Raw genomic sequence first — 26,491 nt, forward strand, 5'->3', positions numbered from 1 at the left:
AGCCGTCAGCTCAAGAACAACAAGGCATCGGGAGCAGATGGAATCCCTGCTGAGGCACTAAAGTATGGCGGAGAGGCACCGCTGGCACGAATACATGACCTCATCTCTCTCATCTGGAAGGAGGAGAGCACGCCGGGAGATCTGAGATGCAGTAATTGTGACCATCTTTAAAAAAAGGGGACTGCAGTAACTACAGAGGAATCTCCCTGTTTCAGCCACTGGGAAAGTCATCACTAGAATCCTCCTCAGCCGTCTTCTCCCTGTGGCTGGGGAGCTCCTCCCAGAGTCACAATACGGATTCTGTCCACTACGGGGTACAACGGACATGATCTTCGCCGTGCGACAACTGCAAGAGAAATGCAGGGAACAGCACCAACCCTTGTACATGGCCTTCTCTGACCTCACAAAGGCCTTTGACACTGTTAACCACGAGGGACTAGGGAGCAGCCTCCTCCGTTTCGGCTGCCCCCAAAAGTTTGTCGCCATCCTCCATCTGCTCCATGACGACATGCAGGCCGTGATCCTGACCAACGGATCCACCACAGACCCAATCCACGTCCGGACCTGGGTCTAGCAGGGCTGCGTCATCACACCAACCCTCTTCTCAATCTTCCTCGCTGCAATGCTCCATCTCACACTCAACAAGTTCCCCGCTGGAGTGGAACTAAACGATAGAACCAGTGGGAACTTGTTCAACCTTCGTCGCCTCCAGGCTAGATCCAAGACTGTCCCATCCTCTGTCGTCGAGCTACAGTATGCGGATGACACTTGTGTCTGCACACATTCAGAGGCTGAACTCCAAGTCATCGTCAACATTTTTACCGAGGCATATGAAATTATGGGTCTTACACTAAACATTCGTAAGACAAAGTCCTCCACCAGCCTGACCCCGCCACCCAGCACTGCTCCCCAGTCATCAAGATCCACGGCGCGGTCATGGACAACGTGGACCACTTTCCATACCTCAGGAGCCTCAGCAAGTTTATGGTGTACAGGGCAGTAGTGATCCCCACCCTCCTGTCTGGCTCAGAGGCGTAGACCATATACATTAGATACCTCAAATCGCTGGAGAAATACCACCAACGATGCCTCCACGAGATCCTGCAAATCCCCTGGGAGGACAGACGCACCAATGTCAGTGTTCTTGATCAGGCCAACATCCCCAGCATTGAAGCACTGACCGCACTCGACCAGCTCCGTTGGGCGGGCCACATCGTTCGCAGGCCTGACACAAGACTCCCAAAGCAAGCGCTCTACTCGGAACTCCTACACGGTAAGCGAGCCCCAGGTGGGCAGAGAAAATGTTGCAAGGACACCCTCAAAGCCTCCTTGATAAAATGCAACATCCTCACCGACACCTGGGAGTCCCTGGCCAAAGACCGCCCTAAGTGGAGGAAGTGCATCCGGGAGGGCGCTGAGCACCTGGAGTCTCGTCACCGAGAGCATGCAGAAAGCAAGCGCAGGCAGCGGAAGGAGCGTGTGGCAAACCAGACTCCCCACCCACCCTTTCCTTCAACCACTGTCTGTCCCACCTGTGACAGAGACTGTAATTCCAGAATTGGACTGTTCAGTCACCTGAGAACTCATTTTTGGAATGGAAGCAAGTCTTCCTCGATTTCGAGGGACCGCCTATGATGATGTGACATGCCTTGGTCTATTTTATTGCATTATAGGCGCTATATAAATACAAGTTGTTGCTGTGTGTAAATTGGCTACCACACTTGCCTATAATATAGTGACGGCGACTAAACTTCCAATAGTAAAGTAGGCCATTGCTTGGGAAACAGTGTGCTTTTCTTTGTCTGCAATACTCAGTAAACAGCATACCAGAAAAACTTTGAGTGTGTGCAATAAAGTATGTGTATGTAAACAAAAGTGTCCATTTCCATAGCACCTTTCACAGTCTCAGAACAACTTTACAACTAATTAAGTGTAGTCACTGTTCGTCTAAAACAGATGAGAGTCACACTCATCTGAAAGACGGCACTGCTGACAATGCAGCACTTCCTCAGTACTGCATTGGGGTGTCAGCCTGGCTTATGCCCTCAAGTCTATGGAGTAGGACTTGGACCCCACAACCGTCTGACTCGAAGGCCAGAGTGCGACTCACTGAACCACGGTGATATACTAGCGAGCTGCCTACCGTCAGTTAATGAATGTGTGTTTTTTGTGATATATGGGAAATGGCGATGGAGATGGGAGATTTTAGAAACTTACTCTGCAGAGTCACCGAGTGGCCAGAGCCTGCAAATGCATTGTGACAGTTGACATAGCAAAACTGAATGTAAAATGTTGATCAGCAATCTATAACAGGAAATGTTGGAAGAGATGCACGACTTAAAACTGTGACAACAGGAAGTAAGGTTCAGGGAACGGACAGGATGTGTTTATACAGAATATTGCAACTAACTGTTGATCCATTTGTCATTCACTCCCCCTCCCCAGCACTGAATTTAGCTCAGCCCACCCAATTAACTTTATTGGTGATCGATTTATTCTTGACTTGATTTAGAAACTCAAGCCATGGCCTGATCCCAGCGTCCACCCCACGCTAATTTAACACATTCGGTAACTTTAAATAGGTGTGTAAAAGCAAAGCACAGGCAAATTTCACACGTATCGAGGGTTTCACTCCACAGGCTCTTTCCCCAGAACGTGCAGCAACTTCTAGTGGCCAATGCCCCTGGGAAGCACAAGAAGTTCAATGGCTTTTGACCCCCAAAATTGGCCAAAATGATCAGAAACCGGACAGCAGCGCAGATGGTCCACTTTATATGCAGAACAACTCTCAATGTAAGAATATAAGAAATAGCAGCAGGATTAGGCCACTCGGTCCCTCGAGCCTGCTCTGCCAATAAGATCATGGCTAATCTTCGACCTCAACTCCACTTTCCTGCACTATCCCGTATCTCTTGATTCCCCTAGAAATGAAAGAAAAAGAGAAAGACTTGGACTTATATAGCACCTTTCACGACCACCGAATGTCTCAAGGCACTTTACAGCCAATGAAGTACTTTTAGAGTGTAGTCACTGTTGATAAAGTGCAACATCCCCACCGACCCCTGGGAGTCCCTGGCCAAAGACGGCCCTAAGGGGAGGAAGAGCATCCGGGAGGGCGCAGAGCACCTCGAGTCTCGTCGCCAAGAGCGTGCAGAAACCAAGCGCAGGCAGCGGAAGGAGCGTGCGGCAAACCCATCCCACCCACCCTTTCCTTCAACCACTGTCTGTCCCACCTGTGACAGGGACTGTGGTTCTCATATTGGACAGTAGTCACCTGAAAACTCACTTTTAGAGTGGAAGCAAGTCTTCCCGATTTCGAAGGACTGCCTATGATGATGATGAATGTAGAGTCCAAAAATCTATCTATCTCAGCCTTGAATATACTCAACGACTTTATCCACAGCCCTTTAGGGTAGAGAATTCCAAAGCTTCACAACCATCTGAGTGAAGAAATTTCTCCTCATCTCTGTCCTAAATGGCCAACTCCTTATCCTGACACTGTGACCCCCTGGTTCTAGACAATCCAGCCAGGGGAAACATCCTCTCAGCATCTATCTTGTCAATCCCCCTCAGAATCTTGTGTGTTTCAATGTGATCACCTCTCATTCTTCTAAACTCCAGAGAGTATACATAAGAAATAGGAGCAGGAGTTGGCCATTTGGCCCCTCAAGCCTGCTCCGCCATTTAATAAGATCATGGCTGATCTGATCATGGACTCAGGTCCACTTCCCTCCACTTCCCTGCCCGTTCCCCATAACCCATTACTCCCTTCTCACTCAAAAATCTGTCTGTCTCTGCCTTAAATATATTCAATGACCCAGCTTCCACAGCTCTCTGGGGCAGAGAATTCCATATATTTACAACCCTCTGAGAAGAAATTTCTCCTCATCTCAGTTTTTAATGGGCGGCCCCTTATTGTAAGACTATGTCCCCTAGTTTTAGTTTCCCCTATGAGTGGAAACATTATCTCTGCACCCACCTTGTCGAGCCCCCTCATTATCTTATGTTTCAATAAGATCACCTCTCATTCTTCTGAACTCCAATGTGTATAGGCGCAATCTACTCAACCTTTCCTCATAAGTCAACCCCCTCATCTCCGGAATCAAACTAGTGAACCTTCTCTGAACAGCCTCCAATGCAAGTATATCCCTCCCTAAATACAGAGGATTCTTCGCACGTTGTCACACACAATCTGGACAATTAAAGAGTGGTCACCCTTTCTGTTCAAGAAGTTGAGTGGGTTAACCACAGGAATTCACAAAGCAATATGGATGGCACCTACTGCTTCCTGCACTTTGGGAGACTAAGCGATGCAATAAAACTGGATGTTCCTATCTTAATGCTGCCTTTTTGTGATGCCAAATTGGATGAATTTCCAAACTCTCTGGGAGGGGAGTGTGTCAATTAGAAATACACGCCCTGATGGCACCGTGGCTGATATTACACTGTACCCCCTGGCTGCCTGTAATGAGACAGTGGCATAAACTTTGAATGCAGTTTATTAACGCAGGATTTGCTGAAAGTTTGCATGATGCATTCATCCTGCCTGGGAGCTGCAGCAGGCTCTCGGTACACTAATACATGGTGGAGGAGCGGCGATACATCGTGGCGGACATGCAGCAAATGAGGGTGCGGGGCCCAGAAGAGCCCAGGGACAGGACGGGCCAGCCCACACTGCGATGGGTGCGCGCACTGGGTCTGTGCAGCAGAGCAGGTCTCCAGTCGTCTTGGTTTACCCTTGCCACTGGATAAAGACCTCGCTCTGTCAAGCCCGTGTGGTGGCTGGTGTGCAATGGTCACCACACGTTAAAAAAAATCCACGCACAGGCATCTTCCACCCCTGGAGTTCAAGACTGGAATATCAGGTCCTCCATTGAAACATCTGTGAACTCATCCCTTTTGGTGTGGAAGCAAGTCATCCTCGTTCGAGGGATCGCCTATGATGATCGTTCCTTAAATACAGAGACCAAAACTGTAAGCAGTACTCCAGGTGTGGCCTCACCAATACCCTGTACAGTTGTAGCAGGACTTCTCTGCTTTTATACTCTATCCCCCTTGCAATAAAGGGCCAACATTACTGATCACTTGCTTGACCTGCGTTGGCCCAATCCACTCAATCTCTCCTCATTGGGACAGCCCTCTCATTCCAGGGATCAACCTAGTGAACTGGAATAAACGCAAGACAACCTGGAATTGCTGGAGCTTATTTTACAGGGTTATGTCAGGAGGCGGCACAATAGTGAGAGAGGAAATGACAATCTCCCGGCTTGCCTTCAAATCCCGGCCGGGCGGGTGAAACGACATCTTGTGTGTTGGTTGCAATGTTACTCACAAAGCAGCGAGAGCTGCAGGCTTGTTCAGAGTTTTAAATGAAGAGTTGCTAGATTGTGCAGATAAACAGAATAACGGCAGTTCTGAGACACACTGCCATTGCAGAATGTGTGGGCGATCACGGTTTAATGTTGCTATTGGCTGGCAATGCTGACTACATTGTATTGAGGAATGTGTTCTGAGCCCAGAGTCCCGCCCAATTCCTTCACTGCCATTCATAAAATCCTGGCTGGGACCTTCCAGAGGTCAGACCTGTATCTGCGATTGTATCTCAGATAGTGGCCCGGGGGGGGGGGGGGAGAGAGAGAGCCAGGTCAGTGAGCTTTGCGAATTACTGCTCAAAACCAAACCTGCTGCAGGGATATATTCTATATATATACAACATTGCTGCTCCAGGGATAGCCCTCCCAGGGAAGCCTCGCCAACTCAGCCCACAATATGGGGGGAAGAGATTGTTTCTCTACAGTATGGATTGTCTCTGTCCCATTAAACAGTGCAAAAAGGCACCGGAATATACACAAGGGACCAATGAAAATACAGCACAATGCAATAAAATGCAAACCTACACAATTAAAATCTGCAATTCAACTAGAAACAATGCGCCCCCCCCCCCCTTTGTATACAAAAACTATCTTACAAGTATTTTATGTATTTTATATATTTTTATATATAAATACAACATTGCTGAGTGTTTTTTGGAGGTACCGGTGGGCAGGGAGAGAGAACATCTCCAACACTCTAACTTTGGGTAAACTTTTTGCTACTTTGGCCCCTCGATGAGTTGCCAGCGAACAGGCTGGCGAGCGCCTCCTGCCCCACTCACCCGGCTCGGCACAGCATCGCTGGGCGCTCAGTGACGGCGGTGTGCCCCCGTAGCTCTCCCGTTACCTGTCCTCCTGGGGCTTGCGATCGGGAGCCAGCCCGGCTCCTCGAGGCAGGAGTCACAAAGGAAGAAAAAGGGATTTTCCTGTGGCGACAGGGGGCTGGGGGGAAGGGGAGGGGCTACCCTGCTATTGAAACACACACATACACACACACTGACTTTCACAAATATACACACTCACACCCACACACTCACTGACTTTCACAAACACACACACACTCTCACACACTAACTCTCACAAACACACACAGCTCACACTCGCACTCACACACACACACCAGAGACACACACACTGACTCACACAAACATACACACATACACACACATATACACAGTCTCACACTCAGACACACATACTGACTCACACAAACTTACACACTCTCATACCCCCACACACATATATATACTCTCACACTCACACACACCACAGACACACACTAACTCCCACAAACACACACACTCACACGCAGTCACACACACCTCACATTTACACACACACACACACTAACTCCCACAAATATACACACTCACACGCACATACTACAAACACAAACTAACTCACACACACACAAACCTATACACATATACACACATACTACAGACACAAACTCACACACACTAAGTTACACATTCACACATACTCATAGAGACACACAGACACACACTCACACACACATACACATATACTCATACACACAGACACACTCACATGGACACATACACATACTCAGACAAACACACACACAATCATGCACACATACTTTCACACAGATACACACTCACACATACACACACTCAGACAAGATACTCACACATACACACAAAATTACACACACACACAAATACACACGGACACACACACACAAACACTTAGACACACATACACACAGACATACATAGACAAGCAGTTGGGCCGAATGGCCTGTTCTAGTGCTGTAAATTCAATCCAATTCTATGTAATTCATACACACAGACACAAATACACACACAGACACACATACAGTCACAGACACACATACACACACAGACACACATACAGTCACAGACACACATACAGTCACAGACACACACACATCATTATCATCATAGGCAGTCCCTCGAAACGAGGATGACTTGCTTCCACGCCGAAAAAGGGATGAGTTCACAGGTGTTTCTATGAAGGACCTAATATTCCAGGTCCCGAACTACATCCTGAAGGGTGGAAGATGCCTGTGCGTGGATTTTCTTAACGTGTGGTGGCCGTTGCACACCAGCCACCACACGGGCTTGACAGAGCTCGGTCTTGGCCCAGTAGCAAGGATTAACCAGGACGACTGGAGACCTGCTCTGCTGCATGGACCAAGTGTGCACACATATTGCAGTGTGGGCTGGTCCGTGCTGCCCCTGGGCCCTTGCCTCTCCTGGGCCCCGAACTCACGTCTCTCCTGGGCCCCGATCACATCCCTCTACGAACTCTTGCCGCTTCTTCGCCCTGACTGCACCGCTCCTGCTGTACCTGCCCACGCTGCAATCAGCCATCGCCCTCCTGCAACAGCACGCGCTGCTCCCTGCAGTGGCCCCGGCCTGCTGATGGTCTTGCAGGCTGGGAGCGCGCCGATTTCCAGGCCAGGGTGCCTCACACTGCTGCCTCTAATGGCCCCAGCCATCTATTGTTTGATGGGCTGCACACAGTGACACCATGGAGGCCAGAATGGAGGTGATTGGGTAATTCCACTGTCAATCATGCACTGCTGTAAGCGACTGCCATTGGGTTTACCCACATCATTTATATTCTGGAACTATCTTTGCACATACACACATACAGTCACAGACACACATACAGTCACAGACACACATACAGTTACAGACACACATACAGTCACAGACACACATACACACACAGACACACATACAGTTACAGATACACATACAGTCACAGACACACATACACACACATACACACAGACACACATAGTCACAGACACACATAGTCACAGACACACATACACACATATAGTCACAGACATACATACACACACACACATACAGTCACAGACACACATACACACATATAGTCACAGACATACATACAGTCACAGACACACATACACACATATAGTCACAGACATACATACAGTCACAGACACACATACACACATATAGTCACAGACACACATACACACACATACACACAGACACACATAGTCACAGACACACATAGTCACAGACACACATACACACACATACACACACATACACACATACACACACATACACACATACAGTCACAGACACACATATAGTCACAGACACACATACAGTCACAGACACACATACACACATATAGTCACAGACATACATACACACACACACACGCATACAGTCATAGACACACATACACACAGAGACACATACACACACAGGCACACAGACACACACAGACACACAAAAACACGACACACATACAACCAAGGCACACACTCATACTGTTACACATGGTCATGCAGACTCACAAATGCACATACACAGATAGGCATATGTATATATCTGTGAGAAAAATCCCAAAGTTTTGGTTGTAAAAGTCAATGGTTGGAATATTTTAGAGACAATAATCTGGGTGCAAAATTATTCAGCATTTGGAAAAGTATGGGCTAATAAATGAAAATCAGCACAGATCTATTGAAGACAAATCAAATTTGATGAACCTGATTGGATTCAATTGAGGAAGTAATGAAGAAGGTTGATGAGGGTAATGCAGATGATGTTGTGTATATGGACTTTCAAAAATCGTTTGATAAAATACCACATAATGGACTTTAGCAAAATCGAAGCCTATGATTTTAAACGGTCAGTGGCCGTGTGGATATAAAACTGGCTAAGGGACAGAAAGCAGAGAGCAGTGGTGATTATTTGTTCATCATATGGCAGGGAAATATAGAGTGGTATCCCTCAGGGGTTGGTATAAGGAACACTGCTCTTTTTGATATACATTGTATTAATGATCTGATTACGGGAAGGTATTGGTTATATTCCTGGACTAATAATCCAGGTTACAGTAGTATAGTGATTATATTCCTGGACGAATAATCCAGGTTGGGCCTGTATTCACTGGAGTTTAGAAGAATGAGCGGGGATCTCATAGAAACATATAAAATTCTGACAGGACTGGACAGGTTAGATGCTGGAAGAATGTTCCCGATGTTGGGGAAGTCCAGAATCAGGGGTCACAATCTAAGGATAAGGGGTAGGCCATTTAGGACTGAGATGAGGAGAAACTTCTTCACTCAGAGAGTTGTTAACCTGTGGAATTCCCTACCGCAGAGAGTTGTTGATGCCAGTTCATTGGATATATTCAAGGGGAAGTTAGATATGGCCCTTATGGCTAAAGGGATCAAGGGGTATGGAGAGAAAGCAGGAAAGGGATACTGAGGGAATGATCAGCCATGAGCTTATAGAATGGTGGTGCAGGCTCGAAGGGCCAAATGGCCTACTCCTGCACCTATTTTCTATGTTTCTATGTTACAGTAGTGTAGAGTTATATTCCTGGACTAATAATCCAGGTTAGGATAGTGTCGTGGTTATAGTCCTGGACTAATATTCTTGCCACAGTGAAAGTCATCACAAGAATCCTCCTGAATCGCCTTCTTCCAGTGGCTGAAGAGCTCCTCCCAGAGTCACAATGCACATTCCATCCACTAAGGGGCACAATGGACATGATCTCCACCGTGTGTCAAATTCAAGAAAAATGCAGGGAGCAGCATCAACCTCTGTACATGGCCTTTTTTGACCTCACAAAGGCCTTCGACACTGTCAACTGGGAGGGATAATGGAGTGTCCTCCTTAAATTTGGCTGCCCTCAAATGTTCGTCACCATCTTCCGCCTGCTTCATGCAAGGCATGCAAGCTGTGATCCTGACCAACCGATCCACCACAGACCCAATTCACGCGCGGACCGGGGTCAAGCAAGGCTGTGTCATCGCACCAACGTTCTTCTCCATCTTCCTCGCTGCAATGCTCCATCTCACCTTCAATAAGCTCCCCGCTGGAGTGGAGCTAATCTACAGAACTAATGGGAAACTGTTCAACCTCAGTCGCCTCCAGTCCAGATCCAAGGTCGTCCCACCCTCTGTCATTGAACTACAGTATGCAGATGGCGCTTGCGTCTGTGGAGGTCAAACCATGTTAACACCTTCACTGAAGCGTATGAGAGTCTGGGCCTTACACTAAACATCCTTAAGACAAAGGTCCTCTACCAACCTTCCCCTGCCACACAGTATTGCCCCCGATTATCAAAATCCACGATAAGGCCTTGGACAATGTGGACCATTTTCCATACCTTGGGAGCCTACTGTCAACAAGGGCAGACATCGACGACAAGGTCCAACACTGCCTTCAGTGTGCCAGTGCAGCCTTCAGTCACCTGACGAAGAGAGTTTGAAGACCAGGATCTCAAACCCGGCACCAAGCTCATGGTCTACAGAGCAGTAGTGATACCCGCCCTCCTATATGCTTCAGAGACATGGACTATGTACAGCAGGCACCTCAAATTGCTGGAGAAGTAACACCAATGCTGCCTCCGCAAGATCCTGCAAATCCATTGGCAGGACAGACGTAACAATGTCAGTGTTCTCTCTCAGGCCAACATCCCCAGCATTGAAGTATTGACAATGCTCGATCAGCTTCGATGGACAGGCCACATCATCCGCATGCCCAACACTAGACTCCCAAAACAAGCGCTCTGCTCAGAGCTCCGATACAGCAAGCGAGTCCCAGGTGGGCAGAGGAAACACTTCAAGGACATCCTCAAAGCCTCCTTGAAAAAAGTGCAACATCCCCACCGACACCTGGGAATCCCTGGCCCAAGGCCGCTCAAAGGAGAGAAGAAACATCTGGGAAGGTGCCGAACACCTCGATTCTCTTCGCCGGGAGCACGCAGAAGCCAAGCGCAAACAGCGGAAGGAGCGCCCGACAACCCAAGCACCCTACCCACCCGGCCCTTCAACCACCGTCTGCCCCACCTGTGACAGAGACTGTAGGTCCCGCATTGGACTCATCAGTCACCTGAGAACTCATGTTAATGTAGAAGAAAGTTATCCTCGACTCCGAGGGACTGCCTAAGAAGGAATATTCTAGGTTACGGGAGTGCAGTGGTTATATTCCTGGACAAATAATTCAGAGATTGTGAGTTATATTCCACCATGGCAGTTTGAGAATTTGAATTCAATATAAAACATTTTGATGTAAAAATCTGCTAACAGCAAACGTGACCATGGATTGTCAGTGGAGATAAAAGTCGGGAGAGATGGAAAACGGACTGCCAACTCGCTACTACCCTGTCGCACAAAGTCAAGACCTGCCTCAGCAACTGGTGAAGTCAGAGGTTCAATGATGGTGCGGCATCAAGACTGTAAGCAGCAAGAACAACAACTGCCACTGACATAGCGCCACGTTTCAGTCAAATCCAGGGCACGACTGCAATCGTTCACAATAAGCTTGAGGTACAGGAGAACGTATAGCCACGAGGCTCAATTGTCCCGAGTGATTTGCGCTGTGTTTTTGGAGTAGGCCGCTTTGTTTGGCGTAGTGAGTCAAATTTTTGGTGTATTTATTTTTTCCAAGTTTCCCCCTGCGATCTGCGCCGGTGTAACTGACACGGCTCTGATTTTTCTAGGCCACTTTTTTTGACGTTCCCTCATGTCTGCACCGATTTTTTTCAATTGTTTGCAGTTTGGCCAACATTTTTTTCTCTGAGGTCGGCGTATCTGGCTACTCCCGAAAACCTTCTGGTGAGCTAAGAAAACCAGGACACATTCACAAATCTGCGCTGAAAGCCGCCATCGGTTTTAAATTGAAGATTTTGGAATGAGTCAAGACCACTGTCAAAATCACTAATAAAGTTCAACGTTTTTTTACCTGTCAACATAGAAGTGTAAATTTGTTGGATTTCAGAAGTTCTCTCATTTTTTTACTCACTCACACGCCACCAGCGAACGTCTTGAAGAAGGCCTGGAGGGTCGCAGGTATGGCCGGCAGAATCGGCTTCGCGTCCAAACACAGCGGGCTCAGGATTCGGCTACAAAACAAGCCCTGGGGGGGAGGCGGTGGGGGAGGGAGGGGAAGAGAGAAGAGGAGGGAGAGATAGCCAATCTTTACGGCTTGGAGCCCGGGGAGGGGGGGAGAGAGAGAGAGGTCACAAGGCTCAAGGGCGTGGGGGCGGGGGGGAGGGAGGGGAAGAGAGGAGAGGAGAGAGAGATAGCCAATCTTTACGGCTTGGAGCCCGGGGAGGGGGAGAGAGAGAGAGAGGTCACAAGGCTCAAGGGAGTGGGGGGTGGGCTGGGGCGAGGGGGGGGGGGGGAGAGAGAGGAGGCCCTGAGGGCTCAGCGACAACTATTCCACATGGACCTGTTTATTGTTTGGAGCTGTTCCGTGATGTTGTGTTGTGTTAATGGATCATGATTCATTTTTAACGTAAAATATATTTTATTCAAAAGTTTACAATAATTTAACTTTAATAAAATTATTCTTGTATCAAACTTCACTTTAAGATCACTCTTTAAGATCACTTAAAAAATTTAAGATCACTTATACACTTGTAAATTTACATAACTTACAAAAAACTTTTAATTTGATAACAGTTACAACAGTAACAATAATAATAATAACAGCAGCAGCAGCAAAGAAAGGCTGCACCCATCACTCCTCCCCATTATTCTAAGGCCCCCCGCTGCGCTTGGCCTTGGATAGTCCATCACCCCTGCCCACAGGCGATGGCGCAGTGATTTGGGGCTTGGTACCAAGCTTATTCCTTCTAACATCTCGGGTACTGCGCACCTCTTGAGGGTGGGGTGGGGGGGGCGTCAGCGCCAGGTAGCAAGTTGGAGGGCCCAGCTTGGGGCTCTTCAGAGGCTTGTGTAGGGATTGGAGTGGGAGTGGCAGTTGATTCTGTCGATGGGTGCGGGGTCTGGGCGTGTTCCCTTAATGTAACAGCTAACACCAACATACCGTCCCTCATGCACCCTGACAGTGTCTCAACGACCTGCAACATTCCCGCCCTCATGGCCAGTGACGTGGTTTGCACTACCTCTGACATTCCCTCCCTCATGGCCACTATTCCCTCACTGATGGGTCCGGATATTGTTCCCATTTCTCGTGAGAGTGTTGTTACTTTTCCCGACAGTCCCGCTACCTCATCACTCACCCCACTCAATGACATCACCTGAATCACATCTGTTACATCCTGCATCTCAGGAGTGCGCTGTCGAGCTCTCCTTCCCCTCCTCCCCATGGATGTGCCTCGTTGCACCCCAACACTGGGGCCCGCAGCCTGGGACGGTGGGGCCCTGGGTGTGCCTCGCTGCACCACACCACTGGGACCCGCAACCTCGGAAGGTGTGAAACCATGGAATGTCCCACCAACACTGAAACCACTAGTCACGGAAGGGGTTGGCATCTCCATGAGTGGCATGTCCCCCATATTCAGTACAAAGGTGGGAGCTTCATCCAGCTCCATCACTTCACCCCCGCCCCTCACCCCCCCCCCGCCCCCCCCACCGTTCCCCTCCCCATGTTTTTGATCTGGAGGGTTGGATTGTAAGATGTTCTCCTGTTCAGGCTCATCCTCGTCTGAATCTTCTTCTGCGTCGTCAGAGATGGCCTCAAGTTCTGCAAAATATAACAGAACAGTCAAATGGTTAGCAGCAGAAGAGGGGACAGGATGGGTGGCATGAATAGACACACACATAGCAGGCCACGCAGCAGGTTGATTTGAAGGGCCATGATGAATTTGCAGGACTTACCCTCTCCCTCGAGTGTGGGCCCAGCTTGTGCAGTGGTGGTTGCTTTTTTCCAGGCAGGACCCATCAAAGCAGCGAGTCTCTCTTCCAAGGGTGTCAGTGGGTGCAGATTTGCCGGGCCTCCTCCTGTTCGAGTTCTTTCTCTTTTGTTATGTGCCACCTTCCTCTGCAAAGATGAAAATGCATCTTTTTAGAGAGGGTGTCTTTCTGCTGGGTGGACATAAGAATATAAGAACCAATAGAAACATCCTCTCTGCATCCACCTTGTCAAACCCCCTCATAATCTCATACATTTCAATAAGATCACAAATACAACTGGCCGCATTTATAATTGCATTGAATAAATGAAAATATTACTTACACTAACTACTTGACCAAAGTCCTGCCATTTCTTTTTACACTGGCTTCCAGATCTCGTGGTGGTCACCACTGCGCAGTAATCTTCTGCAACTTGGTTCCAGCGTTTCTTCATTTCTTTTGGTAGAACTTTTATGTGGTGTCCAGCTCCTGCCAAAAGAACACAAGAACATAAGATATAGGAGCAGGAGTAGCCATAAGGCCGCTCGAGCCTGCTCCACCATTCAAATAGATCATGGCTGATCTGATCATGGATTCAGTTCCACGTCCCTGCCCACTCCCCATAACCCCTTATCCCCTTATTGTTTAAGAAACTGTCTGTTTCTGTCTTAAATTTAGCGTCCCAGCCTCCACAGCTCTCTGAGGCAGCGAATTCCACAGATTCACAACCCTCTGAGAGAAGAAACTTCTCCCCATCTCAGTTCTAAATGGGTGGCCCCTATTCTAAGATCATGCCCTCTAGTTCTAGTCTCCCCCATCAGTGGAAACATCCTCTCTGCATCCACGTTGTCAAGCCCCCTCATAATCTTATACGTTTCTATAAGATCACCTCTCATTCTTCTGAATTCCAATGAGTAGAGGCCCAACTTCCTGAACCTTTCCTCATAAGTCAACCCACTCATCCCCGGGATCAACCTAGTGAACCTTCTCTAAACTGCTTCCTCAGCAAGTATATCCTTTTGTAAATATGGAAACCAAAACTGCACGCAGTATTCCAGGTGTGGCCTCACCAATACCCTGTATAACTGTAGCAAGACTTCCCTGCTTTTATACTCCATCCCCATTGCAATAAAGGCCAAGATACCATTGGCCTTCCTGATCACTTGCTGTACCTGCATACTATCCTTTTGTGTTTCATGCACAAGTACCCCCAGGTCCCGCTGTACTGCAGCACTTTGCAATCTTTCTCCATTTAAATAATAACTTGCTCTTTGATTTTTTTCTGCCAAAGTGCATGACCTCACATTTTCCAACATTCTACTCCATCTGCCAAATTCTTGCCCACTCACTTAGCCTGTCTATGTCCTCCTGCATCCTCTTTTTATCTTCCTCACACATTACCCTTCCTCTCATCTTTGGATCGTTAGCAAACGTGGCTCAATCACAGTAACTAGTGCCTCCACTTCTTCCGATAAGAAATTCTTGGTCCTTGATCCGCATTTCATCTTGTATTGCTCCAGCTGCGCTTTTTCCAATGCTCTCAAACACAACTGGCTCTTTAAAAATGGCCGATTGCCAAATTCGAGCTGTACTGAGCATGCGGGCCCATTGGAACGGCGTCAAAAACGGAACTTATTTTCCGTGCATGCGCAGACGGCGCTGCATCGTTTTTTGGCGCAGACAGCAGGCTCCACCCCCCGAGGCGACTGGTCACGCTGCACGGTGCCAAGTTCGAATTATGCATCGGGGAAAGTTTGGAAAAATATTTCTGGCGCATTTCTGGCCTAGAAAACCTGCCGTAACTCTGGCAATATGCCAGAAAACGGGCTTGGGGAAAATTGAGCCCATGATGTCACCCCTTGTCTGTGCCCCTCTCTTGCCCCCTGCCTGGGTCAATTACCCAGGACGTAAGGCACTGAGATGGGAACTGTCATGTATGTAACCACAATGCAACACCACTGTATTAGTACATACACGCAACCTAGATGCACACCTTGACCATAAGGGGTGAACTTGTGGGAGACACTCCTTACCTGATCACACAGGTATAAAAAGGGAGGTCCCACGCAGGGTCATCGTCTTTGGAGTCCTGTGAATTAAGAGTTAAGGTCACAGAGTGACTTTGTCCCCAGAATGTGCCTCGTGTGGTTTCATACTGTAGAGTAAGGACTTTACATTGGCGATGAGAAACGGGAATTCACGACCCACGAGAATGGCCACCGGTAGCACAGAGGAACGGTACTGTGTTGGGGAAGACTGGGGCGATTTTGTCGAGAGGCTTCAGCAAAGCTTCGTTACGAAAGAATGACTGGGGGATGCAGCGGCCGACAAGCGAAGGGCTCATCTTTTGACCAGCTGCGGACCAAAGACTCATGAAGGACTTACTAGCACCTGAAAAGCCGGCGGACAAAACCTTTGAAGAACTTAACAAATTGATCGGGGAGCACCTCAAACCGGCGAGTAGCATACATATGGCACGACACAGATTCTACACCCACCGACGTCTTGAAGGACAGAGCATACCGGACTTTGTAGCGGACCTCCGGCGTTTGGCCAGCCTCTGTAAGTTCACAGACGCCTGCAGGGGGGAGATGCTAAGGGACTTCTTTATCGAGGGTATCGGTCAAGCGGGAATTTTCCGCAAATTAATTGAGACCAAGGATTTGACCTTGGACGCAGCGACGTTGTTAGCTCAAACTTTCATGGCAGGAGAGGAAGAGACGAAAATAATATACGTGCGCAATTCTGGTTCTAACGCGGCGATGGATCAGGGAGTCAACATCATCAATGCGACTCAGAGCCTCGCAGGCAGGCTGGGGCAGTCCAACACTCCCCAGGCAGCAATAGATCCCAGAGTAGGACTTCAACAGAGACAATGGCAGGCTGAACGAACATTCACGCCATCACAGTGGACAATGTGGCCCGGGATGGGGCCATTGACACCCACCAATAGGGTACTTAAGAGCAGTCAAAGGGACAGTCAGCACAGAATGCCTGGCCCTAGGGCCTTTGTTCCCAACAATGGAAACTTTAACTCATGCTGGAGGTGTGGGGGAAAACACACAGCTAGATCTTGCAGATTTCAAAAGTTTGTCTGCAGGAACTCCAATCTCAGTGGCCACTTAGCTCGAATGTGCAGGAAGTCTGCAACCAGACTAATCTATGAGGCGGATGGACCAGAAGAGGGTTGTTTGAGGCAGGATGACTTTTGGGGCAAATCGATGGTCGCCGAGGTTCAGCGGGTCCAGGTGGCGAATATTCACAGTTCATACATCAAAACGCCACCAATGATGATGAGGGTTTTATTAAACGGTATCCCAGTACACATGGAGCTGGACACTGGGGCCAGCCAGTCACTCATGGGCGTTCAGCAATTTGAGAAGCTATGGCCACTTAAAGCCAGTAGACCCAAATTAGCACATATTGAGACACAATTACGGACGTACACTAAAGAAATCATTCTGGTGCTAGGCAGTGCAATGTTGCCTGTCACACACAATGGGTTAGTGAATTGGCTTCCGCTCTGGATTGTCCCGGGCAATGGTCCCGCTCTGTTGGGGAGGAGCTGGTTAGCCGAGATGAACTGGAAATGGGGGGATGTTCACGCAATGTCATCTGTGGAGCGAAGTTCGTGCTCACAAGTCTTTCAACAATTTGATTCTCGATTCCAACCTGGTGTCGGGACTTTCAAAGGCACTAAAGTAGCGATACACATCACCCCGGATGCCAGGCCAGTGCGCCACAAAGCCAGTGCCGTATCTGATGCGGGAAAAGACCAAGATCGAATTGGACCAGCTATTGAGAGAGGGCATCATCTCGCCTGTTGAATTCAGCGACTGTGCGAGCCCCATCATTTCTGTTCTAAAAGCGGATGGCTCTGTCAGGATCTGTGGCGACTACAAGGCCACCATCAATCGGGTGTCCCTACAAGATCAATACCCGCTCCCGAGAGCGGAGGACCTCTTCGCCACGCTGGCAGGTGGCAAGCTGTTCACCAAGTTGGAACTCACTTCAGCCTATATGACCCACGAACTGGCCAACGAATCTAAACTACTGACCACCATCACCACGCACAAGGGACTGTTTGTTTATAACAGGTGCCCGTTTGGCATTCGATCAGCGGCCGCGATTTTTCAATGAAACATGGAAAGCCTGCTTAAATCCATTCCTGGAACAATCGTATTCCAGGACGACATCCTCATCATGGGTCGAGACACCGAGGAACACCTCCACAACCTGGAGGAGGTGCTACGCCGACTGGACCGGGTAGGCCTGCGACTCAAGAAGTCTAAATGCGTGTTCTTAGCTCTTGAGGTTGAGTTTCATAGAAACATAGAAACATAGAAACATAGAAACTAGGTGCAGGAGTAGGCCATTTGGCCCTTCTAGCCTGCACCGCCATTCAATGAGTTCATGGCTGAACATGCAACTTCAGTACCCCATTCCTGCTTTCTCACCATACCCCTTGATTCCCCTAGTAGTAAGGACTTCATCTAACCCCTTTTTGAATATATTTAGTGAATTGGCCTCAACAACTTTCTATGGTAGAGAATTCCACAGGTTCACCACTCTCTGGGTGAAGAAATTCCTCCTCATCTCGGTCCTAAATGGCTTCCCCCTTATCCTTAGACTGTGTCCCCTGGTTCTGGACTTCCCCAACATTGGGAACATTCTTCCTGCATCTAACCTGTCAAACCCCGTCAGAATTTTAAACGTTTCTATGAGGTCCCCTCTCATTCTTCTGAACTCCAGTGAATACAAGCCCAGTTGATCCAGTCTTTCTTGATAGGTCAGTCCCGCCATCCCGGGAATCAGTCTGGTGAACCTTCGCTGCACTCCCTCAATAGCAAGAATGTCCTTCCTCAGGTTAGGAGACCAAAACTGTACACAATACTCCAGGTGTGGCCTCACCAAGGCCCTGTACAATTGTAGCAACACCTCCCTGCCCCTGTACTCAAATCCCCTCGCTATGAAGGCCAACATGCCATTTGCTTTCTTAACCGCCTGCTGTACCTGCATGCCAACCTTCAATGACTGATGTACCATGACACCCAGGTCTCTTTGCACCTCCCCTTTTCCTAATCTGTCACCATTCAGATAATAGTCTGTCTCTCTGTTTTTACCACCAAAGTGGATAACCTCACATTTATCCACATTATACTTCATCTGCCATGCATTTGCCCACTCACCTAACCTATCCAAGTCGCTCTGCAGCCTCATAGCATCCTCCTCGCAGCTCACACTGCCACCCAACTTAGTGTCATCCGCAAATTTGGAGATACTACATTTAATCCCCTCGTCTAAATCATTAATGTACAGTGTAAACAGCTGGGGCCCCAGCACAGAACCTTGCGGTACCCCACTAGTCACTGCCTGCCATTCTGAAAAGTCCCTATTTACTCCTACTCTTTGCTTCCTGTCTGACAACCAATTCTCAATCCATGTCAGCACACTACCCCCAATCCCATGTGCTTTAACTTTGCACATTAATCTCTTGTGTGGGACCTTGTCGAAAGCCTTCTGAAAGTCCAAATATACCACATCAACTGGTTCTCCCTTGTCCACTCTACTGGAAACATTCTCAAAAAATTCCAGAAGATTTGTCAAGCATGATTTCCCTTTCACAAATCCATGCTGACTTGGACCTATCATATTACCTCTTTCCAAATGCACTGCTATGACATCCTTAATAACTGATTCCATCATTTTACCCACTACCGATGTCAGGCTGACCGGTCTATAATTCCCTGTTTTCTCTCTCCCTCCTTTTTTAAAAAGTAGGGTTACATTGGCTACCCTCCACTCCATAGGAACTGATCCAGAGTCAATGGAATGTTGGAAAATGACTGTCAATGCATTCACTATTTCCAAGGCCACCTCCTTAAGTACTCTGGGATGCAGTCCATCAGGCCCTGGGGATTTATCGGCCTTCAATCCCATCAATTTCCCCAACACAATTTCCCGACTAATAAGGATTTCCCTCAGTTCCTCCTCCTTACTACACCCTCCGACCCCTTTTATATCCGGAAGGTTGTTTGTGTCCTCCTCAGTGAATACCGAACCAAAGTACTTGTTCAATTGTTCCGCCATTTCTTTGTTCCCCGTTATGACTTCCCCTGATTCTGACTGCAGGGGACCTACATTTGTCTTTACTAACCTTTTTCTCTTTACATATCTATAGAAACTTTTGCAATCCATCTTAATGTTCCCTGCAAGCTTCTTCTCGTACTCCATTTTCCCTGCCCTAATCAAACCCTTTGTCCTCCTCTGCTGAGTTCTAAATTTCTCCCAGTCCCCGGGTTCGCTGCTATTTCTGGCCAATTTGTATGCCACTTCCTTGGCTTTAATGCTATCCCTGATTTCCCTTGATAGCCACGGTTGAGCCACCTTCCCTTTTTTATTTTTACGCCAGACAGGAATGTACAATTGTTGTAGTTCATCCATTCGGTCTCTAAATGTCTGCCATTGCCCATCCACAGTCAACCCCTTCAGTATCATTCGCCAATCTATCCTAGCCAATTCACGCCTCATACCTTCAAAGTTACCCTTCTTTAAGTTCTGGACCATGGTCTCTTAATTAACTGTTTCATTCTCCATCCTAATGCAGAATTCCACCATATTATGGTCACTCTTCCCCAAGGGGCCTCGCACAACGAGATTGCTAATTAATCCTCTCTCATTACACAACACCCAGTCTAAGATGGCCTCCCCCCTGGTTGGTTCCTCGACATATTGGTCTAAAAAACCATCCCTTATGCACTCCAGGAAATCCTCCTCCACCGTATTGCTTCCAGTTTGGTTAACCCAATCTATGTGCATATTAAAGTCACCCATTATAACTGCTGCACCTTTATTGCACGCACCCCTAATTTCATGTTTGATGCCCTCCCCAACATCACTACTACTGTTTGGAGGTCTGTACACAACTCCCACTAACGTTTTTTGCCCTTTGGTGTTCTGCAGCTCTACCCATATAGATTCCACATCATCCAAGCTAATGTCCTTCCGAACTATTGCCTTAAGTTGCTCCTTAACCAGCAATGCTACCCCACCTCCTTTTCCTTTTATTCTATCTTTCCTGAATGTTGAATACCCCTGGATGTTGAGTTCCCAGCCCTGATCATCCTGGAGCCACGTCTCCGTAATCCCAATCACATCATATTTGTTAACATCTATTTGCACAGTTAATTCATCCACTTTATTGCGGATACTCCTTGCATTAAGACACAAAGCCTTCAGGCTTGTTTTTTTAACACCCTTTGTCCTTTTAGAATTTTGCTGTACAGTGGCCCTTTTTGTTCTTTGCCTTGGGTTTCTCTGCCCTCCACTTTTCCTCATCTCCTTTCTGTCTTTTGCTTTTGACTCCTTTTTGTTTCCCTCTGTCTCCCTGCATTGGTTCCCATCCCCCTGCCATATTAGTTTAAATCCTCCCCAACAGCACTAGCAAACACTCCCCCTAGGACATTGGTTCCGGTCCTGTCCAGGTGCAGACCGTTCGGTTTGTACTGGTCCCACCTCCCCCAGAACCGGTTCCAATGCCCCAGGAATTTGAATCCCTCCCTGCTGCACCACTGCTCAAACCACGTATTCATCTGCGCTATCCTGCGATTCCTATTCTGACTATCACGTGGCACTGGTAGCAATCCCGACTTTTTAATTTAGCTCCTAGCTCCTTAAATTCGTTTCGTAGGACCTCATCCCTTTTTTTACCTATGCCGTTGGTACCAATGTGCACCACGACAACTGGCTGTTCTCCCTCCCTTTTTAGAATGTCCTGCACCCGCTCCGAGACATCCTTGACCCTTGCACCAGGGAGGCAACATACCATCCTGGAGTCTCGGTTGCGGCCGCAGAAACGCCTATCTATTCCCCTCACCATTGAATCCCCAATCACTATTGCTCTCCCACTCTTTTTCCTGCCCTCCTGTGCAGCAGAGCCAGCCATGGTGCCATGAACTTGGCTGCTGCTGCCCTCCCCTGATGAGTCATCCCCCTCAACAGTACCCAAAGCAGTGTATCTGTTTTGCAGGGGGATGACCACATGGGACTCCTGCACTACCTTCCTTGCACTGCTCTTCCTGTTGGTCTTCCATTCCCTATCGGGCTGTGGACCCTTTCCCTGCGGTACGACCAACTCGCTACACGTGATACTCACGTCATTCTCAGCATCGTGGATGCTCCAGAGTGAATCCACCCTCAGCTCCTAATCCGCAACGCGGACCGTCAGGAGCTTGAGGTGGATACACTTCCTGCAGATATAGTCGTCAGGGACAGGAGGGTTGCTGCAGATTGGATTGGATTCAATCCACCGAATCCAAAACAGAGGCGATTCGACGAGCACCCAGGCCCTGCAACACGTTGGAGTTGTGTTCATTCCTGGGACTGTTGAACTATTTCGGGAACTTTCTGCCGAACTTGAGCATATTGTTGGAGCTGCTACACGTGCTCCTGTGTAAGGGTTGTGATTGGTTTTGGGGGGACTGTCAGGAACGGGCTTTTGTTCGGGCGCGAAACCTACTTTGTTCAAACAAGTTGTTGACCCTGTACGACCCCTGTAAAAAATTGGTTCTGACATGTGATGCATCGTCCTATGGGGTTGGGTGTGTGTTGCAGCAGGGCAATGAACGGAGATATGGGATGATCGAGAAGGAAGCACTTCCATGTGCCTATGGTGAAAAAAAAATGCATCAGTATCTCTTTGGTAGGAAGTTTGAATTAGAGACGGACCACAAGCCATTAACATCCCTGTTGTCAGACAGCAAGTCTGTCAATGCCAACACATCAGTTCGCATACAGCGATGGGCTCTCACGCTGGCTGCTTACGACTACTCCATCCGGCACCGGCCCGGCACTGAAAATTGCGCTGACGCGCTCAGCAGGCTTCCACTGGCCACCACTAAGGGGGCAGCGGAGCAAAGCGCCGAGATGGTCATGGCTGTCGATGCCTTTGACAGTGCAGGCTCCCCCATCACAGCCCGCCAGATCAAAATCTGGACAAACAGAGATCCCCTCCTATCCCTGATTAAGAAATGTGTCCTGACTGGGGATTGGGCGCCCGCACACGGACCATGCCCTGAGGAGGTCAGACCATTCCACAGACGGATGGATGAGCTCTCCATCCAAGCCGACTGCCTACTATGGGGCAGCCGGGTAGTTATGCCCTAGAAGGGCAGGGAGGCATTCATCAGGGAACTCCACAGCGAGCACCCAGGCATTGAGCTGATGAAGGCCATTGCCTGGTCACACGTTTGGTGGCCTGGAATTGATTCAGACCTGGAACACTGTGTTCGTCATGTGCCCAGCTGGGTAATGCCTCCAGGGAGACCCCGTTCAGCCCGTGGCCATGGTCACGCATTCATGTTGACTACGCGGGCCCGTTCATGGGAAAGATGTTCCTCGAAATGGATCGCGTGCATCATTCTGAATTCATGCACATCATCCACCACCGTGGAAAGCCTACGTGCTATCTTTGCAACCCATGGCTTGCCGGACACCCTGGTTAGTGATAATGGCCCATGTTTCACAAGCTACGAATTCTGAGAGTTTATGTCGGATAATGGCTTCAACCACGTCAGGATTGCGCCGTTCAAACCAGCCTCCAATGGCCAGGCAGAACATGCGGTCCAAATGATTAAGCAAGGTATGCTCAGGATTCAAGGACCCTCCCTACAATGCCGCCTATCGCGTCTCCTGCTGGCCTATAGATCCCGACTGCACTTGCTCACGGGGGTCCCGCCCGCAGAGCTACTAATGAAACGGACACTCAAAACTCGGTTGTCCCTCATTTACCCAGTCCTGACCGACATAGTTGAGGGCAAGTGCAAGTCACAAAACGAGTACCATGACCGTAATTCGAGGGGGATATGTGCAGACATAAATGATCCTGTATTCGTCCTCAATCACGCCATGGGGCCTAAATGGCTTGAGGGCACTGTAATTGACAAAGAGGGGAATAGGGTCATCATGGTAAAACTCAACAATGGTCAGATATGCCATAAGCATCTGGATTAAGTAAAAAAAAGGTTCAGCATCGACACGGAGGAACCTGAAGAAGACCATGAGATGGAGCTCACAACACCGCCAGTGAACGAGCAACAAGAGCAATCAGAAGAATGCACAGTCCCTGCGGTTAGTCCGGACAGGCCGGAATCATCACAGGTGACAGACACTCACGTCAGTGTCCAACAACCAGAGCCCCAACTGCGGCATTTCACAAAGGAGCGTAGACCACCTGAAAGACTAAACCTATGATCCCAATAAGACTTTCAGGGTGGGCGGGGGGAAGGTGATGTCATGTATGTAACCACAATGCAACACCACTGTATTACTGTATACACTCAACCTAGATGTACACTTTGACCACAAGGGGTGAACTTGTGGGAGACACTCCTTACCTGATCACACAGGTATAAAAATGGAGGTCCCACGCAGGGTCACCATCTTTGGGGTCCTGTGAATAAAGAGTTAAGGTCAGAGAGTGATCTTGTCCCCAGAATGTGCCTCGTGTGGTTTCATACTGTCGAGTAAGGACTTTACAGGTACAAACTGCATTTGTTTCTGGAAGTTACTGGTATGTCTGAGGAGAATCTGGGGCTCTGAATATTGTCCTGTTATTTAGGGATGAAAGAAAGAAAGTTCTTGCATTTCTATAGCGCCTTTCACAACGTCAGGATGTCCCAAAGCGCTTTACAGCCAATGAATTACGTTTTGGAGTGTGGTCACTGTTGTGGGAAACGCGGCAGGCAAGCTGCGCACAGCAAGCTCCCACAAAACAGCAATGAGAAAATGACCAAATAATCTGTTTTAGTGGTGTTGGTTTTGCGATAAATATTGGTCAGGACCAGGGAGAACTCCCCTGCTCGTCTTCAGAATAGTGCCATGAGATCTTTAATGTCCATCTGAGAGAGCAATGGGACATATTGTAAATCATATTGACATATTGTCATATCATCTATGTATATTGTAAACAGTTGTGGTCCCAGCACCGATCCCTGTGGCACACCACTAACCACCGATTTCCAACCCGAAAAGGACCCATTTATCCCGACTCTCTGCTTTCTGTTAGCCAGCCAATTCTCAATCCATGCTAATACATTTCCGCTGACTCCGCGTACCTTTATCTTCTGCAATAACCTTTGTGTGGCACCTTACGAATGCCTTTTGGAAATCTAAATACACCACATCCATCGGTACACCTCTCTCCACATGCTCGTTATATCCTCAAAGAATTCCAGTAAATTAGTTAAACATGATTTCCCCTTCATGAATCCATGCTGCGTCTGCTTGATTGCACTATTCCTATCTAGATGTCCCGCTATTTCTTCCTTAATGATAGTTTCAAGCATTTTCCCCACTACAGATGTTAAACTAACCGGCCTATCGTTACCTGCCTTTTGTCTGCCCCCTTTTTTAAACAGGGGCGTTACATTAGCTGCTTTCCAATCCGCTGGTACCTCCCCAGAGTCCAGAGAATTTTGGTAGATTATAACGAATGCATCTGCTATAACTTCCGCCATCTCTTTTAATACCCTGGGATGCATTTCATCAGGACCAGGGGACTTGTCTACCTTGAGATCCATTAGCCTGTCCAGCACTACCCCCCTAGTGATAGTGATTGTTTCAAGGTCCTCCCTTCCCACATTCCTGTGACCAGCAATTTTTAGCATGGTTTTTGTGTCTTCCACATCGTCTCATCCGAAAGACGGCACGTCCGACAGTGCGGCGCTCCCTCAGTGCTCCCTCTCCGACAGTGCAGTGCTCCCTCAGTACTACCCCTCCGACAGTGCAGCACTCCCTCAGTACTACCCCTTCGACAGTGCAGCACTCCCTCAGTACCGCCCTCTGACAGTACGGTACTCCCTCAGTACTGCTCTCCGACAGTGCGGCGCTCCCTCAGTACTACCCCTCCGACAGTGCAGTGCTCCCTCAGTACTACCCCTCCGACAGTGCAGCACTCCCTCAGTACTACCCCTCCGACAGTGCAGCACTCCCTCAGTACTACCCCTCCGACAGTGCAGCACTCCCTCAGTACTACCCCTCCGACAGTGCAGTGCTCCCTCAGTACTGCTCTCCGACAGTGCAGCGCTCCCTCAGTACTGCCCCTCCAACAGTGCAGCGCTCCCTCAGTACCGCCCTCTGACAGTGCGGTACTCCCTCAGTACTGCCCCTCCGACAGTGCAGCGCTCCCTCAGACAAAGTTAATTCGGAAACTCGGGTCCTGAACTTACGGAAAGGTAACTTCGACGGTATGAGGCGTGAATTGGCTAGAATAAACTGGCAAATGATACTTAAAGGGTTGACAGTGGATAAGCAATGGCAAACATTTAAAGATCACATGGATGAACTTCAGCAATTGTACATCCCTGTCTGGAGTAAAAATAAAACTGGGAAGGTGGCTCAACCATGACTCACAAGGAAAATTAAGGATAGTGTTAAAGCCAAGGAAGAGGCATATAAATTGGCTACAAAAAGCAACAAACCTGAAGAC

The 26,491-nt window shown here is 48.4% G+C and overlaps 1 protein-coding gene across 2 annotated transcripts in view; it reads right to left on the bottom strand.

Annotated features, from left to right (window-relative positions):
• LOC139272562 (zinc finger protein PLAGL1-like) overlaps positions 1-6,248 on the bottom strand; it is a 53,841-nt gene extending 47,593 nt beyond the window's left edge. For both annotated transcript variants that reach the window (XM_070888619.1, XM_070888618.1), the window contains exon 1: positions 6,155-6,248. The gene's annotated coding sequence lies outside the window, so the exon portion shown is untranslated. The remainder of the gene's footprint in view (positions 1-6,154) is intronic.
• Between the last annotated feature and the right edge of the window lie 20,243 nt (positions 6,249-26,491).

The sequence above is a fragment of the Pristiophorus japonicus genome, chromosome 9, assembly GCF_044704955.1.
Source record: "Pristiophorus japonicus isolate sPriJap1 chromosome 9, sPriJap1.hap1, whole genome shotgun sequence".
Lineage (NCBI taxonomy): Eukaryota > Metazoa > Chordata > Chondrichthyes > Pristiophoridae > Pristiophorus > Pristiophorus japonicus.